Source organism: Mustela nigripes, chromosome 3 (assembly GCF_022355385.1).
Source record: "Mustela nigripes isolate SB6536 chromosome 3, MUSNIG.SB6536, whole genome shotgun sequence".
Lineage (NCBI taxonomy): Eukaryota > Metazoa > Chordata > Mammalia > Carnivora > Mustelidae > Mustela > Mustela nigripes.
Genome location: NC_081559.1, coordinates 195481359 through 195491498, shown reverse-complemented (window position 1 = coordinate 195491498; position 10140 = coordinate 195481359).

Below are 10140 nucleotides of genomic sequence, written 5' to 3'. Positions count from 1 at the left end.
GGAAGACAGGGGGAGGGACGGAGGGGGAGGGGCAGGAAGACAGGGGGGAGGGAGGGGGAGGGGCAGGAAGACAGGGGGAGGGAGGGAGGGGAGGGGAACGAAGGGAGAGGGGGCAGGAGGGGGGAGGAGAGGGGAAGAAGGGAGGGAGGGGGAGGGGAAGGGAGAAGGGGCAGGGGGACGGGGAGGAGAGGAGGGAGGGAGGGGTGTGGGGAGGAGCACCAAAGGCAGCCGGGCCTGCTCTAGAGGTGGCTCTGGCCGCGATCTAGCCGGAGCCGGAGCGCGAGTGTGCCCGTGGGTGTCGCCGTGGGCTGCGGCGTTCTCGCGCCAAGCTGGCACAGCTCTGCGCCTGCCACCCGCGCAGTTCTCACTGCTGCTTCTGAAAATGTCAACTTCTTATCTCGCCAGAATTTTTCCTGACTTGGAGAATTCAATAAAGCAGCTGAGTAACGCTTAAAATAATAATGAAGCTCTGTGTTTCTGCAACTCCCGGCTGGCAAGGCAGGGCCGGGCTGCCTTTCTGTGATGATCAATCTTCATTTTCACACCAGGCCAGACAGCTCGGCAGGGCCGGTCCGGCCCGCAGGCCCTGGGGAATCGACAGGCCACGGGCGGGGCGGCGGGGTGGGGTGGGGGACGCACTTTCCCTCTGCTGACTGGGCACCCGTGGGAGCCGAGCCTTCTGGGACCCTGCCCCCCCACTACAAGCCAGCACCCCACGGTCACCATCCAGGTCCACCGTCTGTCCTCTGAACTCTGCCCCATTGCCTTTCCACTTGGGAAACCCCTATTTACCCTTCAAAGCCCAGCTCAAGCCTAGCCATACCTCTTCCACCCCTTCAACCTCCAGAAGGGCCAGACTAAGCCGCTCGGTCGTGGGGCTTGCCAGGAGCATGGGGCCATCGGCGGCAGATCCCAGGCCTGGAACTAGACTACCCGCTAGGACTCAGTGCTCTTTGCAGCCCTCCTCACCAGTGGCACACCATGCGAGGAGTCTGGCCCTGCTCAGAGCCACCCAGGCAGAGCAGTTGGGGGCCAGGTAGGTCACAAGGACATCCTCACTGCCCTCCGTGCCGTTGGTCAAATTCAGGGACCTCCAGGATCCGAGCTGTGTTCACCGGCTCAGGGGTGCCCTGGGGGTGTCTCGTGTCAGGACGAAGATGAAAAGGCTCATCCCCATCTCTGGCCCGGGGGCAGCACCTCCATGAGCCCCATCAGTCCAAGAAGCCCCAGCGGCCCGTTCCTCCTCCCCTCAACACCGCACCCCTCTCCCCACTCCCCAGGTCCAGGGCACTAGCTGGAACGTCCTCTAGTTCGTCCATAATCTCCTCTTACCCCAGCTGCCAGTAGTCCCCAGGCTGAGGAGGACTGATGAGTCTGGCCTCTCCTCCTCACCCCTCCCTGATTCTGTCTTTGGGGACTAGGGAGAGGCTGGGCCAGTCAGAGCGGAGACACCGGTGCAGGGCGCAGCGGCGGGCTGCGGGCCGAGACCCCGTCCCGGCCTGTGCTCTCTGCAGACTCAGGGTCCACCGCGGGCACCTCCCCCAGAGAAGGGGAAACACACCTGCCCAAAGTTGCTTTGCTGTCCAGTGGGGTGAGGGAACACCAAATCCGTGCAAAGCTAAGAAGGTTGTAGAAACTTAAGAACCACGGAGTCGCTTGGTCTGGGCGGAGAGAGGTCTGCGGACGCACCCGCCGCTGATTCAGAAACACATTCGGGGATGAGCCAGCATGGAGGGTCTGATGAGCCCTTGACCCTGACCGGGGCTGATTCTTTAGAGCAAGTTTTGGCCAATGACCAGGGCCCAAATTGGGCCAAACGCCTGTTTTTGCAAATAGCTCCCATGGGCCATACAAGCGCGGGGAGGAAAAGCAAGGACAGACACCGTGCGGCCCACAGGGCTCCAAGTCTCCACTGGCTGGCCGGCTGCAGAACGTCCACAGACCCCTCCCCACGTTCAAGGACAGGTGGTCGGAGGCAGGCAGCTCGCCTACTCCCTCCAGCTGCCCTCCCGTCACCTGCTCTCCCAAGGGCACAGCCCAGACTCAGCCTCACATCGGAGGGTGAAGCCAAGAGGGGACGACTCTGGGGTGATGTGGACGATGAGGGAGAGTGGACCGGGTCCCGGCCTGCAGGGGAGGCAGGGAAGCTTCCAGAAGAGACGCCGAGCGCCAAGCGGGGTGTGTGTCCACAGCGGGGAGGCCTGACCCCGAGCGGGGGTGAGAGAAAGCTCAGGGCTCCACACCCGGCTCTGGGGGTCATCCCCTGAGGGAAACTGAGCCGAGTGGCGGGTGTGCAGGGGTGGAGGGGAGACTCCGGGGGAGCATGCAGGGTGCAGGGGTGATAGAGGAGGGGCCAGAGTCAGGCGTGAGGATTGTCATTCCAGCCAAGCCTCTGCAAACACACGCACGAGGCTCTCGGGTGTCACCTGAACCCGGCGCTGGGCCCCACACATCCCTGCCCTCCCGAGCAGACTGGCTCCCACCTCCTCCCCCCTGCACCCGCGCCTGGCCTCATCACTCAGCTGCTCGTCGCTAAGTGGTATTACCAGCGATTACATGCACTGCCGCCGTGCACACCGGTTATCACCGCCTAATTGGGTCGTAATTTTGACAAATGTGTCACTCTGGAGATCCTGACGATGCAAGGATCCCGACACCTTCCGCTGCAGAAGGTGGTCCGCTCCCCTGCCACGTCCTTGACTCGCAGGTTCACTGTCCTCAGAAAGCCCTGGGTTTCTCCCACCCCGGGGCACCCCGCGAGGCACTCTGCAGTTTCCAAGGCTCGTCTACAAGTCAGCCCACCTCAGCAGATGCCGGGTACAACTAACAGGATGCAGACAGGGAAGTCGAGGTCTGGAAGGCATAGTGACCTGCCCCGTGGCACAGCAGGGTCACAGGGGCGTTGAGAAGGGCCCCTCCCACCTCTCGGGCTGCCTGCCCGCGGCTCGTGCAGGGCACCCTGCAGCCCCCCACTTTTCTCTCTCAGGAACGGGCAAGCGAGACTGGCCCATTCACCACGGGAAGTGCTCTCAGAGTTTCTGGAACATGCCAGGGAGTGTAGGGACAGCAGGGACCAGAACCGCGGGCCTCGATCTCCTGCTTCCGGGTTACTATTATTCTTAGCACTATTATTACCAACTTCGGCTCCTCAGAGACAACTGCAAAGGAGAATTACACGGGTGGCTAAAAATACAGTAAGAAAACCAGAGCTCTGGTCTGTGGTAGACCCCAGGCGGGGACACTTTCTAAACCTTCTTGTGCTCCCAGGTGGGGTTTCAGGGAAGGGGCTTCTGCGTCCTTGTCCAGGGTCCTGAAGGTCTGGGGCTCTGTCTCCTGCCCGAAGCCTGGACTCTGTTCTGAGCAGGAGGGACACTGTTTCCACAGGGACGCTGGACATGTCATGACTGATTCTAACCCCACACGAAGTACCAGAGGGTGGGGTTGTCCAGTGCCTTAGAGACGGGTGGGCCCCGGGCAGGGGCTCTGGGTCCAGGAGCTCCTGGGTTCAAACCTCGATTCCACCACTTGCAAGGTAGAGAACCATCTGAGCCTCAGTGTCTCCGTCTGTAGAATGGGTGACAACTCCCCAAGCCCCATGACGGCTGTAGGCAGGACGACTCTGCCTCTGAAAAGGCTCTCGAAGAGCCTGGCCGTCCTCAATCCCCAGTTCCTGTTTTGAGCCCCCCAACCCCTTTTCTATCAAGGGAAATATTGGAGAAATTGTTCTAAAAATACTCACCAAGCAGCAGGCTGTGTGGGCGGCTGGCTGCCTCCTTCATCTGCATGGAAGGCTGGCACTCCTCCAAGGGCCCGGGAGGGCTGTCTGAGAGGGGGAGTTCAGAAGAACGATTGTCACAAGACGCCCCCCACCGCGGTCGAGGGCTCGGAGCCTGCCGAGGCACAGCTGGGGACACATGGGAGGGGCTGACAGTGCCAGAACCCCAAGGCCACAAACCACAGCCCCCAGTCTGATGACAGCCCCACTCAATTGATTTGACACAAGGGTCTGATTGGAGACATTCCCAGTCAATACCCTGGCAGGGCTACAGGCTTCCTCTGAGATAATATTCCCTAGAAGGCAGGGGTTTGGGGGAGGGGCGGGGGAGGGCTTGAATGACGGGTCTGCTGCTGCTGTGGGGGGACTCATCGCCCCCACCAAGGGAGAGCTGGTGCAGGCTCTGACGGGGCAGGAGCGGACCAGGCGGGATGCCCCCACCGGGCGTGAGGAGCCGTACTCACGACGGCCTGGATCAGCCTCCCCCGTCTGGCTCCAGGCCTCCGGAGGCTTGCTTGATCCATCCGGCCACCGAATAGACCTTTGCTGAGCCCCTGGGATGTGTCTCGAGAGGTGAAATCCAGGAAGCCCCTGAAGGATCAAGAGTGTTCCCGGGGGGGGCAAGCCTGGGAGTGCCAGTGGGATGGGGTCAGGGGAGGACACCCTAGAACAAGTTAGGCTTGGCCTGAATCTCCAAGAGGCCAGGAGTTACATGTCTGAGGACCAGAGGGAAGAGAGCTCCTGACAAGAGCAGAGCTCCTGCACAGGGAGAGGTGAGGCTGGGCTCCTGCATGGGGAGGGGTGAGGCTCGGCTCCTGCATGGGGAGGGGTGAGGCTCAGCTCCTGCACACAGGCAGGAATGACTGCAGCCATGGGACTGCCTGGGGATCTGCCAGCACCTCCAGCTGGTTGACCTGCTCTGGGGACCCAAAAAGCCATCGTCCAACACCAGCCAACTCCCTGTTCCCCACAAAGGAAGGGGACCACCGCTTGGGCCCAGCCATCCCGGCTGCCTGAGAGAAGGCATCGAGGCAGGGGAGTGTCCATGCGGGCAGCTTGGAGGCTGCTTCTCCCAGGAGGGGCCGAGAAGTCCTGGACTTGGCCGACTTGGCGAGAGCATGTTCTAAGGTGAGATTTAATAAGAGGACTGGGAAGAATAAATTCTATTACACAATTTTATTTCACAGCCTCCCCTGAGTTGAATAGCAATTGCCGATGCAGGGCTCGGGGTATAAATAGACGAGATTTCAGGGCTGGGAGGCCTGGGGACTGCCTCGCCGCCCCCTCATTTTGCGGGTGGGAAATGCCAGCATTTTCTCCTTTGTCGCCCGAGGGGCCTCGGAGGGAGGCAGGGCAGGAGAGCCGTGCCCTTCAGACCAGCAGCACCGCGACTGCTGGGGGCGCAGCCAGCCCTCCAGGAGACCCCCCCCCCCCGCACTACAGAACACGCCACACAAAAGCCCCTTCCCCTCCCCTCTGCCCCCCTCCTTCCACAGGCATTACTCAGTTGCTAGGCCCTGCCAGGCAGGGAGAGAGAGGGGTAGGGGGGAAAGAGAGATTGCAAGAAGCTGCCCTGGTCTTGGGAGCTCCCTGCAGAAGAAGAAAATGACTCTATCCTGTCCTGGCGTCACACGAGGATGGAGGGCATGGAGCCTCCGGAAAGGGAGCACCCAGACCTTCCGAGCAGCGCTGGGGGGCACCTCACACGTGAGCCGGGCCTGGAGGATAGAGGGACGCAGCAGGTGCACAGTCAAGCAGGGGCTCTGGGCAGCAAGCAGGTCCTTGTCAGCAGAGCCAAAGGGGTCATGGTTGCCTTTGTTAGCCTGCCTGGAGCACCCAGGAAGGGACACGAGCAGGGTAGAGCAGTGACGCGGGGGGCATTTGGAAGGAAAGGGCAGGGTACCAGGGTGGACAGCAGGGGCCGAGAGGCCAGAACTGGGCAGCTCCCCGCACCAGGTATGAGCCATGCCCCCGGGGCCCCTGGAAGGCTCCACTCTGGGACCCCCCCGACCCCCACTGCATCCTCGGGCCTTCTGCAGTCTCCCCAAATTTCAACCCACCCAGTCCAAGACCTGGGTGTGACTGAGCGGACTCAGGTACCCCCACACACGCACCACATTCTTCCACTGCAAATAAATTATTTTAAATCAGTGGGCCGCTGGATGAGCACAGAGATCGCAGTCATTCGGAAACAGCCTCAGACTCCAGCTGTTAAAGCAATAAAATCAGGAACAGCCCATGTTTGGTTGGAAATTTACTTTCTGCAAAATATTTTTGAGGTGGTTGTTTTATTTCTTTGCGAATCTATGCAATTCCTCACATCAGCCTCTCGAGGCGGCGACTCCCGCCCCTCTTTGCTGAGGCTTGGAGAGGCCAATCGCACCTGGAGCGCGCTGGGGCTGGGGGCTGGGGCTGGGGCCAGAGCAGGTGTTTGCTGCTGCTCTTGGGGGCCGCGCTCTTCTCGCCACCTCTGAGAGGGGGCAGGAGCCCACCCCCCTCCTGGCCGACGGCTGGAGCCGAGCAGCGGCCGTGCAGGGGGGCAGCGACCCCCGTGCTGGGCCCGGAAGCCAAGCTCGGCTCTGGCTCTGCTCATGACCTTGGGCAAGTCACCACCATGAGTTTAGGAGCCCCCTCCGTCAAGGGCAGCACCGCCGACCCTCAGCCCCTACGGAGAAGAAGACAGGACTCTGCAGCCGCGTGCCCTGGCCTGCGATGGCCTCTCCTTCACGAGCGGCTGGCTCTCGTGTTCCCAGCAAAGTGGCTCTTTCCCTGAGAGCTGTTGTCCTCCTGACCCCCCGACCCCGCCTGGCATCACCACCAGCACACTCGCCCTCCCCGGGGCCCGCACCAGCCCTGGCCACTGACAGAGCCCCCTCCTCCCTCCGCCCTGGGAAAGGAGCGAGACCCCAGCCATGACCACAGGACCCATCCCTTCGCCCTCTGGGGCAGGAGACAGAGCTCAGGGAGCAGGCTGGGCTGTTAGGACAGGGGTCCCGGAGGCCCGGTGGAAACCACATCTTGTGTCCCCAGGAGAGGCTGGCAGAATGGAGGCTGGTCTTCTGGGAGGCGGGGAGGAGGGAGAAGCGGGGGCCCCTTGCTTCGGGAGTGGAGGCAGATCCGTCACTGTCTGCCAGCTCAAGGCTCCGTCAGGAGACAAATGGGGCTGGTTCTTGCTTTCAGCACCTGTCAGGGACTCGGGCAGATCAAGAAGACAAGAAGGAGGTGATGGCTTGGGAGGGAGCCCCCGTGGACCACGGTCTCCCAGCAGCAGAGGCTTCCTTGGCCCCCAGCCCCGCAGGTTGGGCTGGAGGTGCGCAGGTCTGAGGCCACAGCTGAGGCTGTGCTCCAGGGGGAAGTGTGGTCTGTGCCGCAGGAGACAGGGTTGTCACCCTGTTTTAGGGGCTGTGACTCGGCTGCCCATCACCAGAGACCCCCTCTTCCTGTCCCCCTCCTCCTGCCCCTCCCCCGTTCCCCTCCTCCCCGCCTTCCTGAAGTGATGCGGGCAGAGCACACTCTCCTGTGGGAAATGTTCCGTAGACGCTCCCGGGGCTTTCCCAGGCCGGGGAAGGGCCTGGCAGGAGGGGGCTGCCCTCGTCCCACACTGCCCCTCCTCCCGGGGGGACTCCTGGATCCTGGCCCGACACACACAGGTGCTTTGCCCCCCCCCCCCCCACTCTCGCCTGTCAGTCTGCTGCACGTCGTGCAAACACAGGGGATGGCGTGTGCGTCGTTGGGTCACGATATGGCGCAGAGGAAGGGACTTTGCAGATGTCATGAAGGTCCCTAATTGTTGGACTTCAAGTTGAGCAGGACAGAAATTGTCCCAGGTGGGCTAGACCTGATCAGAAGAGCCCCCCTACAAGGGCTTGGGCACTCCCTGAGCTCAGAGACGTCAAGGAACAGGGGCTTTCCTGCTGACCCTGAGTCCAACTGCTTTGAAGAAATGAAGTCTCCAACGGTCACGTCACCTGGGAGAGGCCCCGAGCCCCAGATGAGACAGGGACCCAAGCCAACAGAGGGACCACGGCCTGGGGAGGCCCTGAGCAGAGGACCGGGTAGGTCGTGCTGGACTCCTGGCCCCCGGAATGATGGAACATACATGCGTGTGGTTTCAAGCTTCCTTGTCACGCAGCACGGCAAAGTGACAGGCTCTCCCTGCCGGCACGAGGCCAGACCACATTTCCCAACCCCGTGAAGTTCGTGGCGGCCACATGGCCAAGGCTGCCCGTGGACTGTGTGGGGTGGGGGAGGGTGTGCGGCCATTGCCAGGACCCACAAGCCGACACAGGCCTGACACCTCCCCTCCCTGCCCCAGGGGGCACTCCCCTGCACGTTCCAGGACCCTGGATGACCTTTGTCTCAGCTCTGTCCTCTGCCGAAGCCTCTTCCCCTCCCCCCACACTGCCACCTCAGGCGGATGCCCTGTTTCTACCTGTATCTCAGGATACCTTTCGGTGACGAGAACCCCTAGCATTTGTGGATGTGCCCTCCGAGGGGCTCCGACAGCAGTGAGACGTCTTCTCATGCTAAGTCCAGAAGCCCAGACGGAGACCGTGGGGGACCCAGGAGCCCCGCAGGGAGGGAAAACACGGGCCCCCACGCAGCCAGCAGGCGCGGCTGGACTCGGTGCTGCGTCCCGGCACTGCCTGACCCTGGTTGGGGGGGGGGACCATCTTGCCAAGACGCGTGCCGCCACTTCCCTTCTGCCACCGTCACTTCACGGGACGTGCTCTCCGGCAGGGAGGGCCGTGCGGTGACTCGCCCCAGCCCTGGATTCAAGTCCTGCTGCGACTCACCCGGAGCCTTCCCACATCTAGTGCAGGAACCCTCCCATCTACGAACAAGGAATGAGACGCTGTCCTTGGCAGCCGGCCATGAGGACCAGGAGGGTTCTTCTCAGCCGTGTCCCTGTTGGGGTGGGACATGACAAGCCCACCCAGCGAGGGGAGGATTGGGGGTGCCCAGAGCCGGGCTCTCTCTGTTCCTGCACCAGGCCCGGATGACGCCAAGGGGCTCAGGCCGCCCCAGACACACGCCACGCACACGTCGCCTTGCTATCATCTACTTTATGAACATCGGAAGTCCTCCTCTCGGAGTGATGATTTCCATCCTCACTTCTCAGAAGATCCCCTTCAGGCCAGCCCCGCCCTACGAAGCAGATCTGCTCATTGGAGAAGGTTTCACTGGAGGCTAACAGTGTCCTCCAAGGGAGACAGTCTCAGCACAGAGCAGAGTGGGGACAAAGCTCGGGGAATCAGGCCCAGCCCCTGCCCCAACCAGCAACGTCCCTGAGAGGTGGGGGGCTTGGGGTGGTGGGAAATGGGTAGCCAGCTGCGGAAGGCCTGGTGACAACTGAAGGGGGGGGGGGTGTCCCGGCCCTGCTCCTACCGAGCCAGGTCCCTGTGGCTGCTGCAGGAGCCCGGCTTCCCAAAGGCAATGGGCGGTGTATGTGCAAAGCCTTCCAATGAGCCATGGCCTCCGGGTAACACGGATCCCTCCAGAAGCTGGTACATACCTGGGCAGCCCCAGACTCGTGGGGTGGTTCCAGGTCCTTCTGTCAACCCGTAGCAGGTCCCGGTGGCCCTTGGATTCATCAGACAGTTTTCAGACATGTTCAGGGGCCTTCAGGTTCTGAGCAGCAAGCAAAGAGCTGTGGACAGTTGAGAGTGACCGGCACACAACACCCATGTGCCCGCTCAGAGAGCATGAAGGACAGGGGACATGGCTGATAATTAAGCTGGAACCAGCAGTGGACAGGGACTTCTGATGACCCTCCAGATGGAGAAGACAAGAGAAGACAAGAGAGACAAGAGAAGACAAGAGAGACAAGAGAGGCTGACGTCCAGGCCAGCTGCTGTGTCGTTAACATCCAGCCTGAACTCCCAGGCTGGTCCTTGGGGACACGGCTCTTGCACAAATACATCAAATTTACAATAATAGTGTGTCTGATTCGGTGCACAGGCCCTTTGCACGTGCCTGATGAGTCTTCTCCCTGTTGTCCTGAGGGGCAGACGGCTCCCTATGCCTGTGGATTTATCAGGCACGTCCACACCGAGAAGCCAGCTGCCCCCACCACAGAGGGCACCCCTGGAGGGAGGGTGGGGGTGAAGACACAAAGTGTCCAGCCTGCTTCTTGCAAAAGATTTGTCTTGTAAAAAGTGCTACCGTATGGGGCGCCTCGGTGGCTCAGTCGTTAAGTATCTGCCTTCAGCTCAGGTCATGATCCCAAAGTCCTGGGATCGAGTCCCGCATGGGTCTCCCTGCTCTGCAGGACGCCTGCTTCTCCCTCTCCCACTCCCCCTGCTTGTGTCCCCTCTCTTGCTGTGTCTCTCCGTCAAATAGATAAATAAGATCTTTAAAAAATA